The sequence below is a fragment of the Pelophylax lessonae genome (assembly GCF_965119305.1).
Source record: "Pelophylax lessonae genome assembly, chromosome: 1".
Lineage (NCBI taxonomy): Eukaryota > Metazoa > Chordata > Amphibia > Anura > Ranidae > Pelophylax > Pelophylax lessonae.
In genome coordinates, this window is record NC_138768.1 from 458,839,118 (window position 1) to 458,859,615 (window position 20,498).

The window sequence follows — 20,498 nt, forward strand, 5'->3', positions numbered from 1 at the left end:
GAAGACCCCTGCTCTACATAAAGAGGGCCTAGGCTATAAGAAGATTGCCAAGACCCTGAAACTGAGCTGCAGCACGGTGGCCAAGACCATACAGCGGTTTAACAGGACACGTTCCACTCGGAACAGGCCTCACAATGGTCAAACAAAGAAGTTGAGTGCACAAGCTCAGTGTCCTATCCAGAGGTTTTATTTGGGAAATGGATGTATGAGTGCTGCCAGCATTGCTGCAGAGGTTGAAGGGGTGGGGGGTCAGCCTGTCAGTGCTCAGACCATACGCAGCACACTGCATCAAATTGGTCTGTATGGCTGTTGTCCCAGAAAGAAGCCTCTTCTAAAGATGATGCACAAGAAAGCCCGCAAACAGTTTGCTGAAGACAAGCAGAATAATGACATGGATTACTGGAACCATGTCCTGTGGTCTGATGAGACCAAGATAAACATATTTGGTTCAGATGATGTCAAGCGTGTGTGGTGGCAACCAGGTGAGGAGTACAAAGACAAGTTTGCCTTTCCTACAGTCAAGAATGATGGTGGGAGTCTCATGGTCTGGGGGCTGCATGAGTGCTGCCTGCACTGGGGAGCTACAGTTCATTGAGGGAATTATGAATGCCAACATGTACTGTGACATACTGAAGCAGAGCATGATCCCCTCCCTTCTGTCACTGGGCTGCAGGGCAGTATTCCAACATAACAACCCCAAACACACGACCACTGCCTTGCTAAAGAAATTAAATATAAAGGTGATGGACTGGCCAAGCATGTCTCCAGACCTAAACCCTATTGAGCATCCGTGGGGCATCCTCAAACAGAAGGTGGAGGAGCGCAAGGTCTCTAACATCCACCAGCTCCATGATGTCTTCATGGAGGAGTGGAAGAGGACTCCAGTGGCAACCTGTGAAGCTCTGGTGAACTCCATGCCCAAGAGGGTTAAGTTAGTGCTGGAAAATAATGGTGGGCACACAAAATATTGACACTTTAGACGTTTTCAATTGTGGGTGTACTCACTTTTGTTGCCAGCGGTTTAGACATTAATGGCTGTGTGTTGTTATTTTGAGGGGACAGCAAATTTACACTGTTATACAAGCTGTACACTCATTACTTTACATTATAGCAAAGTGTCATTTCTTCAGTGTTGTGACATGAAAAGATATAATAAATATTTACAAAATGTGAGGGGTGTACTAACTTTTGTGAGATTGTGTGTGTGTGTGTGTGTGTGTGTATATATATATATATATATATATATATATATATATATATATATATATATATATAATATAAAATGTGTGTGTATATATATGTATATATATATATTGTAACAGGAAGTCAGCTAAATCTGGGAATGTAGTCACAGGAAGGAGATACATTTCCAGCTGACTTAGAAAGTCCATTAATTAATTTAGGGTGTTGGCTACAGAGCTAGCCAGCAGGAAGTTGAAAGGCCTTCAGCTGTTCAGAATGAGGAGATCAAGGCCTCTATAATTTGTCCAGAGAAAATCTATTGAGTGCTGCCTCCTGTCGCCGTGTAGGCTGGGAGAGGAGGACAGACATACGTGTACCTCCCGAAGCTGGTGGGCATGGGAGAAGGACTGCTGCCGCCTGTCGCCGTGTAGGCTGGGAGAGGGGGACAGTCGGATGTGTGCCTCCCGACAAGCTGGTGAGCATGGGAGAAGACCCCCTACAGCGATGTGAAGCTAAGGAGGGTAACCACGAGTGAAGACGTCTCAAAGGTGAGAAGACAAAGTGTTCCATGTGAAGAGTGTGAAGAGTAAAGGGACCTGTTAAATGAACTGTGTTCAATGTGAAGAATCTGAAGAGTAAAGGATCCTGTTATAAATGAACATGTGTTGATGTGAAAGAAACAAAGGGACATGTTCAATGGACAATGTTTGTGCTGTGTGAAAAGCAAACAAATGGACATTTGAGTGTCTGCTGTAGGATCAGCAGTGTCGGCCCAACAGTAGGTTGGAAAGACTTCTTAGGTAGGTTCCAGCGTGAGAAGGTAGCCGCCCACAGAGGCAAGGATTTATTTTGTCTTTTATTTTATTTTGGCTGTTTTGACGCTTGCAATTGTGTGAAGTAAATTGCATGAATAAATCAGTCTTGTTTTCAACCTCTGCTCGGCTATCTCTCTGTGAAAACGCACCCCCAAAGGGGTCATCCACACCCGCCACCGAGCTAATCCCTTACATATGGTGGAGGATGCGGGCAGAAGCAGCAAGATCCCTGCAAGGAAGTGCAAATGTTTGATGAACTTTGTCTGGTGCATGAGATTGCACAATCTATGTGTGCAGGAGAGAAGATCCTGACAGAAAAAAAAAAAAAAAAAAAAGTGTTTTAAAGAGACAGGGGTCTCAAAATTTTTTGATGAACTTTGTTGTGTCTGGTGCAAGTGACTGCACAAACTGTGTGCGCAGGAAAAGAGATCCTGCAAGAGAGAGAAAAACTACATGTGTTGAAGAGACAGTGGTCTGAAAATTGTTTGCTGGACTGTGAAAAATTTGTTTGTGGAGTTATTGAAGATGGGGCGATCCAAACGCCTGAAAAATGCAAAGATAGATGAAATGAGAGACCGGATTCTATGGATGGAGGGGATGTTGCCGTCTGAACCAGCCCCATCCATGCCTGAACGGAATCGGCTAAAGAGAAAAGTTGTTGTTCCTAGCAACACTGGGGCAAATGAAACTGCTTTGGAGACGCAGGGTTCTCAGATGAAAAGTAAACCCAAAATGGGGGAGATGCTGAAACAACGGAGCTTTGCAGCTCAACAAAAGGATCACCAAGAGAGCATGGCAGGCTGGAAACAGAGACGCCAGCAGCCAATGGAGGCCATCGGTATGGAGGAAACCGAGTATGTGTGCAGGGCTAAGTTGGATGCCTTGCAACGGAAAATGGAAGAAAAGGAACAAGCCTTGGAATTGCTTAAAATGGAGCATAGAAACTTGCAGGAAATGAATGAACTACTCAAGTCTCATGTGTTACAGTGGGAAGAATCCACTGCTCTTCTTTTGGTCGAGTTGCAAAAATGTCAAGACACTATAAAGGAGAAAGATACCATCCTCATGGAAAAGGAAATTGAAATTCAGACTTTGCAGAAGCAAAGTATGGCTGATATGTTGGAGTTGCGTAATCAGCTGGAAAAAAGTCTTCAGTCTTTGGGAGCTACAAAAATAGACCTGCAGGAGTCGCAGGAACAGAATGTTGCTCTGAAAGCGACATTGTCTCTCAGCGACAAAGAGAAAAGTGAAAGAGAGGCTAAATTACTGAGTACTGTGTATGAGCTCACTACTTTGAGCAATGTGGTAGATGAATGGCGTGCGGACTGTGAAAGTTGGAAAGGGGAAGCCCAACGTGTCCAGCAGCAGTTAAAGGAGAAAGAAGCCTGTGTGGCAGAATTACAGTCTTATTCCCAGATGCTAGCCAATGAGGTGAAGGCTCTTATGCAGGGAAAAGGAGATTGTGAACATAAGAGGGAAAAAGTAGAGGCACGGCTTCTGGAATCGCAAGTCAAGGTGTCAGAAGGTGACCGATTGTGTGCTAAGCTGTCAGAGAAGGCAAACCGATTGCAGGTTGAGTTGGACAATGTTACAAATCAGCTTTCTCAAGCAGACCGCAAATCTAGAGAAATTGCGGAAGATTTTTCTATCTTGGAATCGCAGCTGCAAGACACGCAGGAACTCTTACAGGAAGAGAGGTGTCAAAGGCTGAGTTTTAGCACAAAGCTCAAACAAATGGAAGATGAGAAAAATGGCTTCCTGGAACAATTAAAAGAGGAGGCGGAAGCAAAGAAAAACCTATCAGAGCAAGTCGAAACATTGCAAGCTCAGATAGCGGTTATGAAAAAACGCATGGAAGAAAGCGTTGGTTCATTACAGTGTGTTGAAGATGTGAAAAAGAAGTTTGATCAGATGCTTGGTGAAGAGAAGACTGTGTCTGCAAAATATGCAGAAGAACGCGCACGTGCAGAAACGGAGGTGCGTGATAACGAGAGCAAAGCCCTGTTCTTGGCTCGCTCTTTGGAGGAAGCTCTAGAGTGTAAGGCTGAACTAGAAAGTGTTAAACAGCTGCGTACAGAAATGGAAGAATTGGTCAGCTCCAAGGATGATGTTGTGAAAAGCGTTCAGGAGCTAGAAAAGTCTAAGCGAGCCTTAGAACAGCAAGTAGAAGAGATGAAGATTCCGTTGCAGGAACTGGAAGAGGAATTCCAGGCAACAGAGGATCTGTCCCAAAGAGGGGATAGTGTGCCTGATGCAGTTTTTAAAAGGATCAGTGTTTTGGGGTCTGTCCTGAGTGAGCCTCAGAAATGTGACGACATGTGGCTTGAATCACCCCTTTGGAATAAACCGTTCCTTCAAAAACTTCAAGCATTGGAAAATGTATCATTAGAACTTCAGCAAACAAAGGAGCTGAGTAAGAAATGTGGTGATTTCTCAGTTCAGGCTGAAAACCTAGTGGAGAAAACTAAAGCGGAGAAAACTAAAGCAAGTGATATAAATCTGGGAGGAAAAAGCAAACGCCACCTAGTGGAGAAAACTAAGGCTGTTGGTGAAAACGTGAAGCAAATGAATTTCAAGTGCCTTTCAGAGAATATTTCTAAAATGAAACTGGTAAAAGACGGGTGGCAGAAGTTTGATCGTGATCTTGAGATGCATTCCATGTGGAATTCAGATAGAGAAAAAGAACTAGGTGACCTTGAGTGGTCAAATAGTTCAGCAGAAAGTGCATTGAAGAAACCTGTAAAAGAATGTGTTGCAGTTCCATGCTTCTTCACTGATGCAGAGAGGAGGTCTATAATGGATACCACCCAGATCGCTGGGTTCAACTGTGTTGTTGCCTTTGACCCCTATGTTGGTGGAAGGAAAGTTGATGATGTTCTGGTTGGCTTCTTCTGTGAAGAGTTTGGCAAGAAATATAAACTGAATATCAAATCAAATAGTAGGCCTTTACTGCGACTCGCTCAGGAGGGCGAAAAGTTTAAGAAGTTGATGAGTGCAAATGCTTCAGATCTGCCTATGAATATGAAATGTTTGAATGATATTGATATCTCTGGGAAAAGGAACAGGGGTCACTTTGAAGAAATGTGTGACAGCCTGTTGTCTCAATTGGAAAATCCTCTGCACAGCATCTTAGAGCAAGCAAAGCTCAAGAAGGAAGATCATTCCCTTTTACAACAAAAAGTCAATGATTGTGTACAGCTGTATGGAGAGGCAACTCAAGTCACAGAGGGATGTCAAGAGTCCCTACTTGGAACAAAGCTTAGTGAAGCAAAGGTTCTCAAAGTTTTGTGGAAAACATTTATGGATTGCAGAGAGAGGCGTCTTAAGAATGTTGAAGACATTAAGACTAGCCCAATTGAGTTGCCTATGGATCACGGTCCTCCATGGTGGATTGGACAGACGGTTATGAGGGACAAGCTGTCTGACATTTATGAGAAAGCTGTCAATGAAGATGACAGAAACGAGAAGGAGCAAAATGATGCCAAAAATGCAGTTGAAGAATGTGTATATGAGATGAGAGACAAACTGTGTGGCATTTATGAGAAATCCGTCAATGAAGATGACAAAACAGTTTCATCCGGAAGCTTGAGGATAATAGGAGGCTTATCAGTGAGTCAGCAGTGCTTGACACATGCGTGCCTGGAAATCTGTGTCCCAACCCTAGGGTTGAAACAAGAGGGGGGGGTATGTAACAGGAAGTCAGCTAAATCTGGGAATGTAGTCACAGGAAGGAGATACATTTCCAGCTGACTTAGAAAGTCCATTAATTAATTTAGGGTGTTGGCTACAGAGCTAGCCAGCAGGAAGTTGAAAGGCCTTCAGCTGTTCAGAATGAGGAGATCAAGGCCTCTATAATTTGTCCAGAGAAAATCTATTGAGTGCTGCCTCCTGTCGCCGTGTAGGCTGGGAGAGGAGGACAGACATACGTGTACCTCCCGAAGCTGGTGGGCATGGGAGAAGGACTGCTGCCGCCTGTCGCCGTGTAGGCTGGGAGAGGGGGACAGTCGGATGTGTGCCTCCCGACAAGCTGGTGAGCATGGGAGAAGACCCCCTACAGCGATGTGAAGCTAAGGAGGGTAACCACGAGTGAAGACGTCTCAAAGGTGAGAAGACAAAGTGTTCCATGTGAAGAGTGTGAAGAGTAAAGGGACCTGTTAAATGAACTGTGTTCAATGTGAAGAATCTGAAGAGTAAAGGATCCTGTTATAAATGAACATGTGTTGATGTGAAAGAAACAAAGGGACATGTTCAATGGACAATGTTTGTGCTGTGTGAAAAGCAAACAAATGGACATTTGAGTGTCTGCTGTAGGATCAGCAGTGTCGGCCCAACAGTAGGTTGGAAAGACTTCTTAGGTAGGTTCCAGCGTGAGAAGGTAGCCGCCCACAGAGGCAAGGATTTATTTTGTCTTTTATTTTATTTTGGCTGTTTTGACGCTTGCAATTGTGTGAAGTAAATTGCATGAATAAATCAGTCTTGTTTTCAACCTCTGCTCGGCTATCTCTCTGTGAAAACGCACCCCCAAAGGGGTCATCCACACCCGCCACCGAGCTAATCCCTTACATTATATATATATATATATATATATATATATATATATATATATATATATATATATCACACACACACACACCTGATTCCAAAAAGTTGGGACACTGTACAAATTGTGGATAGAAACGGAATGCAGTGATGTGGAAGTTTAAAATTTCAATGTTTTTTTTTTTATTCAAAATACAACATAGATGACATATCAAATGTTTAAACTGAGAAAATGTATCATTTTAAGGGAAAAAATAAATTGATTTTAAATTTCATAGCATCAACACATCTCAAAGTTGGGACAAGGCCATGCTTACCACTGTGGCATCCCCTCTTCTTTTTATAACAGTCTGCAAACGTCTGGGGACTGAGGAGACAAGTTGCTCAAGTTTAGGAATAGAAATGTCTCATTCTCGTCTAATACGGGCTTCTAGTTGCTCAACTGTCTTAGGTCTTCTTTGTCGCATCTTCCTCTTTATGATGCGCCAAATGTTTTCTATGGGTGAAAGATCTGGACTGCAGGCTGGCCATTTCAGTACCCGGATCCTTCTTCTACGCAGCCATGATGTTGTAATTGATGCAGTATGTGGTCTGGCATTGTCATGTTGGAAAATGCAAGGTCTTCCCTGAAAGAGACGTCTGGATGGGAGTATATGTTGTTCTAGAACTTGGATATACCTTTCAGTATTGATGGTGCCTTTCTATATGTGTAAGCTGCCCATGCCACACGCACTCATACAACCCCATACCATCAGAGATGCAGGCTTCTGAACTGAGCGCTGATAACAACTTGGGTTGTCCTTGTCCTCTTTAGTCCGGATGACATGGTGTTCGTTTTCCAAAAAAGAACTTCAAATTTTGATTCGTCTGACCACAGAACAGTTTTCCACTTTGCCACAGACCATTTTAAATTAAAGCCTTGGCCCAGAGAAAACTCCTGCGCTTCTGTATCATGTTTAGATATGACTTCTTTTTTTTGGCCTATAGAGTTTTAGCTGGCAATGGCGAATGGCACGGTGGATTGTGTTCACCGACAATGTTTTCTGGAAGTATTCCTGAGCCCATGTTGTGATTTCCATTACAGTAGCATTCCTGTATGTGATGCAATGCCGTCTAAGGGCCGAAGATCACGGGCATCCAGTATGGTTTTCCGGCCTTGACCATTACGCACATTGTTCCAGATTCTATGAATCTTTGGATGATGATATATGCACTGTAGATGATGATGATTTCAAACTGCAATTTGTCTCTGAGAAACTCCTTTCTGATATTGCTCCAATATTTTCCGCCGCAGCATTGGGGGAATTGGTGATCCTCTGCCCATCTTGACTTCTGAGAGACACTGCCACTCTGAGAGGCTCTTTTTATACTCAATCATGTTGCCAATTGACCTAGTAAGTTGCAAATTGGTCCCCCAGCTGTTCCTTATATGTACATTTAACTTTTCCGGCCTCTTATTGCTACCTGTCCCAACTTTTTTGGAATGTGTAGCTCTCATAAAATCCAAAATGAGCCAATATTTGGCATGACATTTCAAAATGTCTCACTTTCAACATTTGATATGTTATCTATATTATATTGTGAATAAAATATGTTTTTATGAGATTTGTAAATTAGTCCTTTCGTTTTTTACTCACAATTTGTACAGTGTTCCAACTTTTTTTGGAATCGGGCTTGTGTGTGTGTGTGTGTATATATGTAATGTGTGTGTATGTATGTGTGTGTGTGTGTGTATATATATATATATATATATATATATATATATATATATATATATATATATATATATTCAGGGCTTCTTTTTTTCAGCGGGAACGTGGGGGAACGCAGTTCCGGCACCTCCAGCACTGAATGTATGTAATGGGAAGGGGTTCAGGGTCTATTGATGCTAGCTGCTGGGGGATATATTGTTGCATGAGGGGATATATTTTTACTGGGTGGGGGGAGCATTTTTTGTTGCTAAGGTCAATTGTTGCCGGTGGGGGATCTACTGTTCCTGGGGGGGGGGGGGGCTTATGTTGCTGGGGTCAGTTGTTGCTAGGAGGGATCTAGTGATGCTGGCTGCAGGGAAATCTGTTGCTGCTGGGGGTCTATTTTTGCTGGAGGGAGGGGTACTTTGTTGGGGATTGTCCATTGTTGCTGGGGGATCTATTGTTGCTGGCTGCAGAGGATCTATTTTACTGCTTTTCTTGTTATCATTAACAAATTCCATACAAATGACTTAGTATCACAAATGTTACTTGGTTCTGTATTCTCTAAAAGGGCGGGTACTGGGAGGAGGGTAGGGGGTGGAACCAAGGAATGGTGCAGGGGGTGGGTAGGGGGCAAGGGGTGACTCGGAAAGGGCCAGTTCCTGCACCTATTGACTGAGAAAAAAAGCACTGTGTATATGTGTGTATGTATATATGTGTGTATATATATATATATATATATATATATATGTATGTATGTATGTATGTATATGTGTATATATATATATATATATATCTCGACAAATTTGCTTGAAATCTAGGAGCCAGCTAAAAAAGTTAGCCAGTTTTTTTTCGTGAATGCCGAATAGCCGGCTTCTGTCGGACCGCTTGCCATACTTATGGGCCCAATGGTGGCCAGTTTTTAATGAACCAGCTGATGTTGCCCAGCATTCGGCCCGTGTGTACTTTGTTTACGTCTTCTAAAAGATATTAACGGAACACTCCAACCACAATGACCACTTCAGTGATTTGAAGTGGTCATGGTGGTAGGAGTCAGAAACACTGCACATGCTGGGATAGTTAGTTATGTGCTGGGGCCTAGTTGCACCCTTAGAACATGTGACTTACTGCTGGTGGGAAATGCTGGCGGAGAGTGTGAGGAGTGGTGCAGTAGAAAGCATGCATTTCTGTATCTCTCCTGTCACAGGCGGAGTGCATGTTATATCACCCTGCCTGTGACAGGATGGAGATGGAACTATACAGTAAGCATCGGTTCTGTTTTGTCACAGCTGACACACCGTTCTTCCGCTAGGCATCCCAAGCCTCCTGCGAGGTGCGGGAGTCTCCCGCATGCGAGTACGACACTTGCGGGTGTCAGAGCTGCAGCCCGCATGCAGGAGACTTAGGATGTCTGGCGACAAAACACCTGCCGCAGTGTAACACAGGCGCCAGGTCACTAATTGTAGTCGCCAATGCAACCTGGCACTTGGGTTTTTTTTTCGAAGTGTGTGTGTGTGTGTGTGTGTGTGTGTGTGTGTGTGTGTATGGATAGATAGATAGAGATCTATTCTCTCTTATATTTTATATATAACTATAAATTTACCCAGACATATGACATATAGGGTATGTTAAGCTGGGAATCAGCCATGAAGGATGGAAGGGGAATATAAATCTTATATTAAAGTAGTGCTGAAGCCCGAGACTTTTTTGCATAGATGTAATAATTTGAAATATGCACAATACTGCTAAACTTTTACTTAAATGTAAGTGTATTGCCTCCCATCTATCTTGTCCTCTGGGTTCAGATGCTGACCTTTGCTGCACAGAGCCCTAAGGCTACGTTCACATGTGGGCGTAGCGGATCGCGGGCAAAATCTCAGTGATTCTGCCTGCGATCCGTAATCATTGCAAATCGCGGGATGCCTGTGCGATGCCCGTGATTTGCAATGGCACCCCAAACGCTGTGTGATGTTGCCGCGATTTCCGCCTGCCGAATTGCGGTAACATCGCGCAAACAGAATCGCGGGAAGCATGACGGACAAAAGAAGCTCCTGTACCTTTGTGGGCGTCGTGCGTCCCGCGATTCTTTTTGCGCGATCTTGCCGCGATTCGGCAGGCGGAAATCGCGGCAACAGCACAGCGTTTGGGTTGCCAAATCGCAGGCATCGCACAAGCGTCCCGCGATTTGCAATGATTCCGGATCGTGGGCAGAATCGCGGTGATTCTGCCGCGATCCGCTACGCCCACATGTGAATGTAGCCTTAAGGGATTGTAAACGTTGTTGTTTTGTCATATTTACCTGCTCTGTGTAATGGTTTTGCACATAGCATCCCTGATTCTCCTCTTCTGGGGTCCCCTGTCAGTACTTCTGGCTTCTCCTGCATTCAGTGTGCCTTTATAGCAAGCCGCAAGGTAAAGTATAGAGTGCCCCTATGCCAAGGTAAAAAAGTCTGCCTTTAGAATCACTCACTTCCTTCTCCTGCCCAGGACTACATGTCCCATGAGTCACTGATTCATACACATTTACATTTATAAGTTCTCAGGCACTTACTGCCATGTATGGACGGTGTGCTGCACTGTGTATACTGACATGTATGGACTGTGTGCGGCACTGTATTTTCTGATATGAAAACACATAGTACATTTGGTATGCAGGCCAACTAATCATATTATTAAAATAGTTGACAACTATTTTCATAATAGATTATGCCGATTAATTGTTTCAGCCCTATGTGTGTCGTATGTTTCACTTGAAGGTAGCAAAGGATTTCAGAGCAGGGAAGGTGCTAATCCTCTGAAAGCTTTTGACCACCAATTCAGTACAAAGTTTACGTAGCCATAAGACTAAGGCACTCTTTGCTTTCATAAACCGATTCTTGGTTAATAAATTTGATGCAGCTTCCTTCTACAAAAAATTTGAAGTGAACTTATCTTCCTTTCCAGGCCCTATTTTGCGATTTGGCACTGCGTTAGTTTAACGGACAATTGTGTGGTCGTGCGACGCTGTACCCAAATAAGATTGATGTCCTTTTTTTTTTTTTTTTTTTGGTGGTACTTGATCACCTGTGCCTTTTTTTTTTTTTTTTTTTTTTTTTTTTTTGCTTTTGCGCTATAAGCACAAATAGAGTGACCAATTATTTCACATCCTGCTATGACATTCTCAAAAGTAAAATGTAAAAATCAACTTTAACATTTTAGGCCAATTTGTTTTCTGCTACATATTTTTGGTAAAATAATGCAATAAGTGTATTTTGATTGGTTTGCTCAAAAGTTATTGCGTCTACTAACTACGGGAACGATTTGTCATTTTTATTATTTTTTTTTTTGCGGGACTGCAACATTGTGGCGGAAAGATTGGACCCCTAACTGACACTTTTGGGGGTACCAGTGACATTACTACAGTAATCAGTGCTAAAAATATGCACTGTTACTGTAATAATGCCATTGGCAGGGAAGGGGTTAACTGTGGGTAATCAGTGGGTTACATGTGAGCCTAGGGGAGTGATTCTAACTGTGGGGGGGGCGTGTCTTCTGAAATGACCATAGAGACACGCAGTGGCAGAGGAGCATTTTCAATTTGTGGCATTACCCTTTTGGTCTGGCTACGGCTCCCAGTGTCTTCACCAAGGTTTTGGCCCCCGGTGCTGGCTCTGTTGTGCAAGAGGGGGATTGCGGTCCTCGGTTATCTGGATGATCTCTTGTTGAGGGCGAGCTAGTGTGCCACTCTGTTGGACAATCTGAGGGTCACGGTTCAGACGCTCCAGGAGTTCGGATGGACAATCAACTTCCAGAAGTCGGCGCTGACTCCGTCGGTCTCCACTACCTGGGCATGGTCCTGGACTCCGCCCAAGCGAAAGTTTTTCTCCCAGAAGAAAAACTTCAGACTTTGCAGGGCGAAATCAAGTCCCTCAAGGCAATGATCTCTCCTTCCTGCCGAACTGTATGAGGTCCCTGAGGACTGATGGTGTCGGCTTTCGAGGCAATCCCATTTGCCCAGTTTCACACAAGGCCTCTACAAGCGGAGATCCTTGCTAAATGAAACGAGGATCCGCAGTCTTTGGACAGGATGATATGTCTAAGCCGTCTCACAAGGTTGGAGCTATCGTGGTGGCTTCTGTCACCCATTCTGAACCAGGCCAAGTCCTTTCTGCCCCTGTTGTGGACGGTGATCACCACGGATGCCAGCCTGACGGGCTGGAGTGGAGTACTGGACACTCATTGTGTCCAAGGAACGTGGTCGGTGGAGGAATCCTCCTTGCCGATAAATATCCTGGAGCTCAAGGCGATCAAACTCTGCCTGCTCCATTGGGCGACTCGATTGCGCGCTCACCCGGTTCGGGTTCAAACCGAAAATGCCACGGCTGGGGCTTGCATCAATCACCAAGGGGGCACCAGGAGTGCCTGGGTGGCCAAGGAGGTGGCCGAGATTCTGACTTGGGCCGAGGCACACGTTCCGGCTATCTCCGCTGTTCACATCCTGAGTGGAGAACTGGCAGGCGGACTATCTCAGTCGTCAGTCCTTGGATCAGGGGAAATGGTCCCTGCATCCGGAGGCGTTTATTCTCCTGTGTGCCCGGTGGGGGACTCTGTTCGTGTCTCATCTAAACAAAAAGGTGGACAGGGTCGTGGCCGTGGCTCAAGATCCTCTGGCCGACGCCACGGACACGTTGGTGGTGCCATGGCACCGGTATTGGCTGATTTATGCTTTTCCCCCGATTCAACTGTTGTCCGGGGTTCCTCCGCAGGTTGGCGTTGGAACGGGCAGGTGATTCTGGTGGCCCCGGACTGGCCTCATTGCTCTTCGTACGCAGACCTCGTAAAGATGGTCGTTGAGCCTCCCTGGCGGCTAACTCTGAGAGAAGATCTGCTGTCTCAAGAGCCAATCTTCCATCCTGCTTTACGGTCTCTGGCTTTAACGGCTTGGCGGTTGAAGGCCAGGTGTTGAGAGACAAAAGTCTCTCCGATGCTGTAATTCCTACCTTGCTAAGAGCTCGGATAGGCTACCTTCAGGAAGATTTATCATCGTACCTGGAAGGCGTACATTGCCTGGTGTGAGTCACAAGGGTTGCATCCCCACTCCTTTTCAGTGGCAAGGGTGTTGGCTTTCTTGCAGAAAGGTGTGAAACAGCGTTTGGCGTTGGGCATGATTAAAGGTCAGGTGTCGGCCTTGGCCATTTTCTTCCAGCGTCCCTTGGCGACTAATTCCCTGATTCTCACCTTTATTCAAGGAGTGCGTCGTCTGATTCGTCCACGGAGGGCTCCTTTGCCTTCGTGGGATTTGAATATGGTTTTGTCCGTTTTGAAAATATCAGACACGCCTCTCTGCCTTTGTCCCAGAAGGTTGCTTTTCTGGTGGCTATCACCTCTGCGCGCAGAGTGTCTGAATTGGCGGCCCTGTCCTGCCGTTCGCCCTATCTGGTCGATCATAGGAATAAGGTTGTTCTGCGACCCAACCAGTCTTTTCTCCCTAAGGTGGTGTCTGCCTTCCACCTCAATGAGGATATTGTGTTGCCTTCGCTTTGTGCGAAGCCCAAGCATCCCAAGGAATTTTGCTTTGGCATTAATTGGATGTGGTTCGGGCGATTAGGGTTTACCTGTCAGCCATGGAATCTTTTCAGAAGTCTGATTCCCTGTTTGTCCTTCCTGAGGGACCTCTGAAGGGTTCGGCTGCGTCCGCTGCAACCATTTCCAAATGGATCAAACAGACTATTCTTCAGGCCTATTCACAAAAGGGTCAGAAAAGAGTGCCTCTTGGGCTTTTCGCCATCAGGCTTCTGTGGCTCAGGTATGCAAAGCGGCGACCTGGTTGTCGGTGCACACTTTTACAAAATTCTACAAGATTGACGTAATGGCATCCTCGGATGCTTCCTTTGGCCGCAAAGTTTTACATGCTGCGGTCTGTTGGAGACATGCTTTTCTCTTCTTGGGGTGAGGTTTTGTTCTGGGGTTAGCTCCTGTTGGTTGAGCTTCTGTTGCCCTGTTGGCTACATTTTTTTTTTTCTGGCCTTGTTGACAGGCCGTTTTGTTGATTGCGTCTCTTCCGACCCCTCACACCTGCACTGCTTTGGGACATCCCAATTGTGATGAAACTTGAAGGGCTGCATCTGTCAGAGGACGTAAGAGAAAATAGAATTTTTGTAAGAATTTACTGTAAAATTCTTTTCTCTGAGTCCACTGACAGACGCAGCCCCCGCCCCTCTATTTTGGGGTTGGTTGTCTTCCTGTACTGTTTGCTATGAAACTGATTAGTAAGCTCTATGTGTCTAGGGGACAGCCCCTAAAGGTGTGTCTAGTAAAAGTTTCACTACCTAGCCTGCTCATGCAGAGGGCACCATTACCCAATTGTGGTGAAACTTGAAAGGGCTGCGTCTTATCAGATGACTCAGAAAATAATTTTACGGTAAGTTCTTACAAAAATTCTATTTTCTTGATAAATTTAGGCCAATATGTATTCTGCTACTTCTGTGTTTGGTAAATAAAAAAAATGAATGACACCATCTGGACCAATTAGGTTTATCTTGGTCTCATCAGACCACAGCACATGGTTGCAGTAATCCATGTCCTTAGTTTGCTTGTCTTCAGCAAACTGTTTGCAGGCTTTCTTGTGCATCATCTTTAGAAGAGGCTTCCTTCTGGGACAACAGCCATGCAGACCAATTTGATGCAGTGTGCAGCGTATGGTCTGAGCACTGACAGGCTGAACCCCCCCACCACCCCTTCAGCCTCTGCAGCAATGCTAGCAGCACTCTTACATCTATTTTCCAAAGACAACCCTTGGATATGACACTGAGCACTTGCACTCAACTTCTTTGATCCACCATGGTGAGGCCTGTCCTGAGTGGGACCTGTCCTGTTAAACTGCTGTATGGTCTTGGCCACCGTGCTGCAGCTCAGTTTCAGGGTCTTGGCAGTCTTATAGCCTAGGCCATCTTTATGTAGAGCAACAATTCTTTTTTTCAGATCCTCAGAGTTCTTTGCTATGAGGTGCCGTTTTGAACTTCCAGTGACTAGTATGTGAGAGTGAGAGCGATTAGCACCAAATTTAACACACCTGCTCCCCATTCACACCTGGGACCTTGTAACACTGAGTCGCATGACACCGGGGAGGGAAAATGGCTAATTGGGCCCAATTTGGACATTTTCACTTGGGGGTGTACTCACTTTTGTTGCCAGCGGTTTAGACATTAATGGCTGTGTTAAATTATTTTGAGGGGACAGCAAATTTACACTGTTAAACAAGCTGTACACTCACTACTTTACATTGTGGCAAAGTGTAATTTCTTCAGTGTTGTCACATGAAAAGATATAATAAAAGATTTACAAAAATGTTAGGGGTGTACTCCCTTTTGTGAGATAATATATAAATATATATAAAATCTATTTTAGCGCTGCACGATTCTGGCAGAAATGAGAATCATGATGAATGAAGATCACGATTCTCAAAAATTTTATTTTAAAGATTTATATTGATTTTTTTTTTCTTATTAACCATTTGAAATAAAGCTGTGACTAGGATTACCCACCCTTCTTTGTCATGAGTACCCCCTCCTCTGTCATGATAATAATGGATTAAATAAAGAAAGCTCACTTTTTAAAAAAAGCATGGCATGAATAGGGCTGGGCGATATGGCTGAAAACTGTATCACGATATCAGTGTTTCATATCGGTCGATATCGATAATTATTGATTTTTTTTATTACCCATTTAAAATAAGGACCCTAGGGTGAGAATGCAGGGCGGCGGGCATGGTACAGGAGAATGCAGGGCGGCGGGCATGGTACAGGAGAATGCAGGGCGGCGGGCATGGTACAGGAGAATGCAGGGCGGCGGGCATGGTACAGGAGAATGCAGGGTGACTGGCATGGTGCAGGAGAATGCAGGGTGACTGGCATGGTGCAGGAGAATGCAGGGCACTGGCATGGTGCAGGAGAATGCAGGGCACTGGCATGGTGCAGGAGAATGCAGGGTGACTGGCATGGTGCAGGAGAATGCAGGGTGACTGGCATGGTGCAGGAGAATGCAGGGTGACTGGCATGGTGCAGGAGAATGCAGGGTGACTGGCATGGTGCAGGAGAATGCAGGGTGACTGGCATGGTGCAGGAGAATGCAGGGTGACTGGCATGGTGCAGGAGAATGCAGGGTGACTGGCATGGTGCAGGAGAATGCAGGGTGACTGGCATGGTGCAGGAGAATGCAGGGTACTGGCATGGTGCAGGAGAATGCAGGGTACTGGCATGGGACAGGAGAATGCAGGGTACTGGCATGGTACAAGAGGATCCGGGGTTGTGGGCATACTACAGGAGATGCAGTGCTGTGGGCATGGTACAGGTAGACCATGCCCGCAGCACTGCATCCCTTGTAGTGTGCCCGCAGCCCTGCATAATGGCAGGCAGTGAAGCTGTTTCACTTACCTGTTCCAGAGGCGCCTTCATTTTAAAAATGGCGCCGCCCGGCGCGTGCATACATGTCACCGCGCACGCGCCGCCGCCGCTCGGGAGAGGCCGGGAATAGCCGAAATTACACGAGCGGTGGCGGCGCGTGCGCAATGACGTGGCGGCGCCATTTTTAAAGCTTAAACCCGTCGGAGCGGACTTATCGTTAAAAGTCTTTTATTGCTATCGGAAATGTCACTATCGCGATACATATCGGTATCGTTTTATCGCCCAGCCCTAGGCATGAATGTACACTTCACGGAGAGGGATGAAATGTCAGAAGAAACGCGGCACCACCCATCCACTGCATCACGTTCTCTCAGCTGACGTCAGTTCCTGTATCGGCACCATTTGCGTTCCATGCTGGCTCTGTCTTGACCGACGGCCTAGTCAGGAGCAAGAACCTAAATCCTTGCTGGGATCTCTGGTCCTGGCAAATTTTTTTTCCTCTTTCATTCTTTCCCTGTGAGATCTACATTTAACTGCTGGACTGGGTGACGGGCTGGATATTATAATCCAGTGGTCATCCCAGTCTGGCCAGCGAGCACATGCAGACCTCAGCTTCGCGCTAGGTCGGCCGCAACATAGCCCTACTGGACGGGTGCTGGCCTGCGAGTTAACCGCCTCGCGAGGTCGCATAGGACTGAGTCTTAGCCCGAGTCACAGCGTTCCTCCTGGCTGACAGCCGCCCATTTAGATGGAGAGGGGGTTCTTTCTGGAGAGGTGCCTGCCTGGTTCCTGGTATGGTGAACAGCTGTCCCCCTCTCCCCCTGGAGGGTTTTGGGGTGGACGTGGGCACCTCCTTGGGAGGGTCAGACCCCCAGGTTCCCCTTCTTCCCGCAGGCACCCCCCCCTTTGCCAAGTGCCCCACCCTGCCCACCCCCCACGCTGGGGCTGTTTGGGTGGTCTGGCAACTTTCCTGGAATGGGGGCAGGGAGCTAACTGGTGATGGGGGCCGGGGGGTGGGGTGCCCCCGGCGAAAGGACGATCGATTGTTGTGCACGGGGGGCTGCACCTGGTGGGGGGCTCCTACTAGGGCCCCTCGTCCTGCCTGAATTTTTCCTTGGCCTGGTTTCCCTCCGGGATGCCTGTAAACCTTGTGGGGCCGCCATTTTGTTGTAGCCTGTGTGCTTTTATACATGGCGGCCATGTTTGTGTAGTCCAGCGGCTATTTTGTTGTGGTTAGTCATTGGAAATTGCAGCAGCCATGACAGTTTAGCACTGTAGGCGGCGATTTCGGTGGTGGGAGCCCCTCCTCATCCCCTGGTGCTTACTCCTGGATCATTTTACTTCCTGATAGCCCCACATATAGTGCAGATTCTCCTGGTGGCTGCAGGTGCCTGTTTCTGTGGGTGGTGAGTCTGATGGGGTCCTCTCCTGCTCTGCTGTGGATTGCTTGGTGCTTTGTGCCTGTGTGGAGCTGCCAGCACGGTGGGGGTTGTCCCCTTGCAGTGTTTTACACTTTTTGTGGGGCCCCTCTGGTGACTCAGTCTATGGAGCACATTTCCCCACCTAAACCCCTCTCTAAATGCTGCGGGGCCCTCTGGGTCCCAAACATCCACCCATGCACTGACGACGGTCCTGAAGTCCCTTGTGTCCTGGGTGGCGGATGCTTGCGGGCGACAGTCTAGCAAAAATCGCCCCCCAGCCTTCCCCTGTCTCATTGGATCCTGAACCTGATTTGGCCGCCGCACACGTGGGTAACCCTGCTGGGTTTGTAACCACGTGCCTGGATTCCTCTGATAATGAGGATGATTCCTTCACGTCTGTGACCGCGCACGAAAAAGCACTGGTGGATGCACTGATTGGATCTGTGCGTAAGACCCTGAAGATGGAGGCCACAGCTGAAGCTGCATCGGAGGCGCCGGTGCCCTTTGGCACTCACAAGCCATCCAGAGCGACTAAGGTGTTTCCTTTCCCTTCCTATTTTGACAGAATTGTTGCTAAAGAGTGGGAACGACCAAAGCCCAAACACCACATGTGAAGGGAGGCAAGATAGAAGCACTGCAGCAAGGAGAGTGACCGACAGCGTGGCATATTGGAGAGATTCATTTGAATGTGAAGGAGGAGGAGAAGATGGTGTTCTCTGAGAGCCATTTTGCAAGCATTTGATTGCTATCTGGTAAGATATTAGCTATTTTGGAGCACTGTGGGATTTCCATTTTGTTTCCAGCACATGTGTTAAGTTTTGGCATCTTACTTCTTCAGTCTGGTAAGGAGGAATTTCGCTTGGTGGATTTATACTTTGGATTTGGAAGCACGTTTGTTTTCCACCTTCAGTTTTATTCATCACTTCATCTCTGGACACTTAAAGAACTTTTTTGTTTATGTTGATTTATCACTATGGATCACATGAGTGTCACTGGTTTATGTTGATTTATTTTATATTTATGATCATTTATGTTAATTGAATTTGTTATACCATTCATTTGCGTCTTCAATATTGTTGTTTAGCGCACCCCAACACTTTCTACATTCCTACACTGTTGAAAGCTAGGAAATCTACTTCTAGGAAGATCTACCTTTGTAGGTGGAAGACATACATTGCGTGGTGTGAGTCTCTTGGGGTTCATCCTCGCTCCTTCTCGGTGGCTCGGATCTTAACCTTCCTTCAACAGGGGGTTGAACCGAAATTGGCCTTGAATACCATCAAGGGCCAGGTATCAGCTTTGGCGGTCTTCTTCCAATGACCTTTGGTGCTTAACTTTCTTCAGGGGTCCGACATTTGGTTCCTCCAGTGTGGGCTCTGTTGCCTTAACAGCATAGCAATTTTTATACACGTTGCATATTTTGCACGGAAAAAAGGTAAGGTGCCAAAAGATCTTTGATATTTTGGGTCCTCCTAAAAATGAAACTAGGTCGGTCAGGAAGTGCTGGACCCAGTATTCTGTCCTCCTTTAACACTTTCCAATGTTTAAGGATTTGGTTTACCCAATGATACTGAGATGGAAAAAGTGGTAACAAAACAACCACTGTTTATTTGGAGCATTCCTCCTTTTCTCCTTGGGAACCAAAAGTTAGTTTCTATCTAACATAGATACCTTTTCCAGCTCCAATTCTAAATTCTGAATGTCATAGCCTTTCTCCACAAAGCCCCCTTTTGGGCTCCGTTTACATACTGGCATATCTGATCGCAGGCAGAACCGCCGCCATTCTGCCTGCAATCCCGAATCGTAAATTGCGGGATGCCTGTGCGATTCCTTTGACTTGCAATGGAACCCTAAGTGTGGTGCAATTTTGCCGTGATTGTCGCCCGACAAATCGTGGTAAAATCTTGCAAAAAGAATGGAGGGACGCCTGTCGCCCAAAAAAAGTACAAAAACGTATTTTGGGCGACAAGCGTCCTGCGATTTTGTTTGAGTGATTTCACCGTGATTCGTTAAACAACAATTGTGGCAAAATCACGCCGCGTTTGGAGTGCCATTGCATGGACGGCCTGTGATTTAGCAATGATTTGGGATCGCAAGCGGAATCGTAGTGATGCTTCCCGCGATCCAATATGCCAGTATGTGAACGGAACCTTAAAGTGGACGCTTGTAGTATGAAGTCCTATCTAGTGGAGCAATTCCGACTTATACGTTGAAATCGGCTTTTTGGTACAGCTTTTAACCAGTTTGGGTGCTGACAACTTCTTTTGGAATAAACCTATACCTAGTTTTAAAAAAAAAAAAAAAAGTTCTTGAAAAGAATTTGTTCTGATGCCTGTAGTTAGATCTAGATAATTAATTGAAGTGTTACTGAATTCATAAGAAGGTATTCTTCATCCCCTCTCCATATAAGGAAGGCGTCCTCTAGTGATGTCAAAACTTCCAATTGGGGTCCATAGCGTTTTTTTTTTT

At 45.9% G+C, this 20,498-nt stretch overlaps 2 protein-coding genes across 3 annotated transcripts in view; one reads left to right on the plus strand and one right to left on the minus strand.

The window, feature by feature from the left end:
* NR2F6 (nuclear receptor subfamily 2 group F member 6) overlaps window positions 1-20,498 on the plus strand; it is a 72,078-nt gene that overhangs the window by 16,643 nt on the left and 34,937 nt on the right. The gene's annotated exons all lie outside the window — the stretch shown is intronic.
* Window positions 1-20,498, minus strand: part of OCEL1 (occludin/ELL domain containing 1) — a 245,874-nt gene that overhangs the window by 348 nt on the left and 225,028 nt on the right. The gene's annotated exons all lie outside the window — the stretch shown is intronic.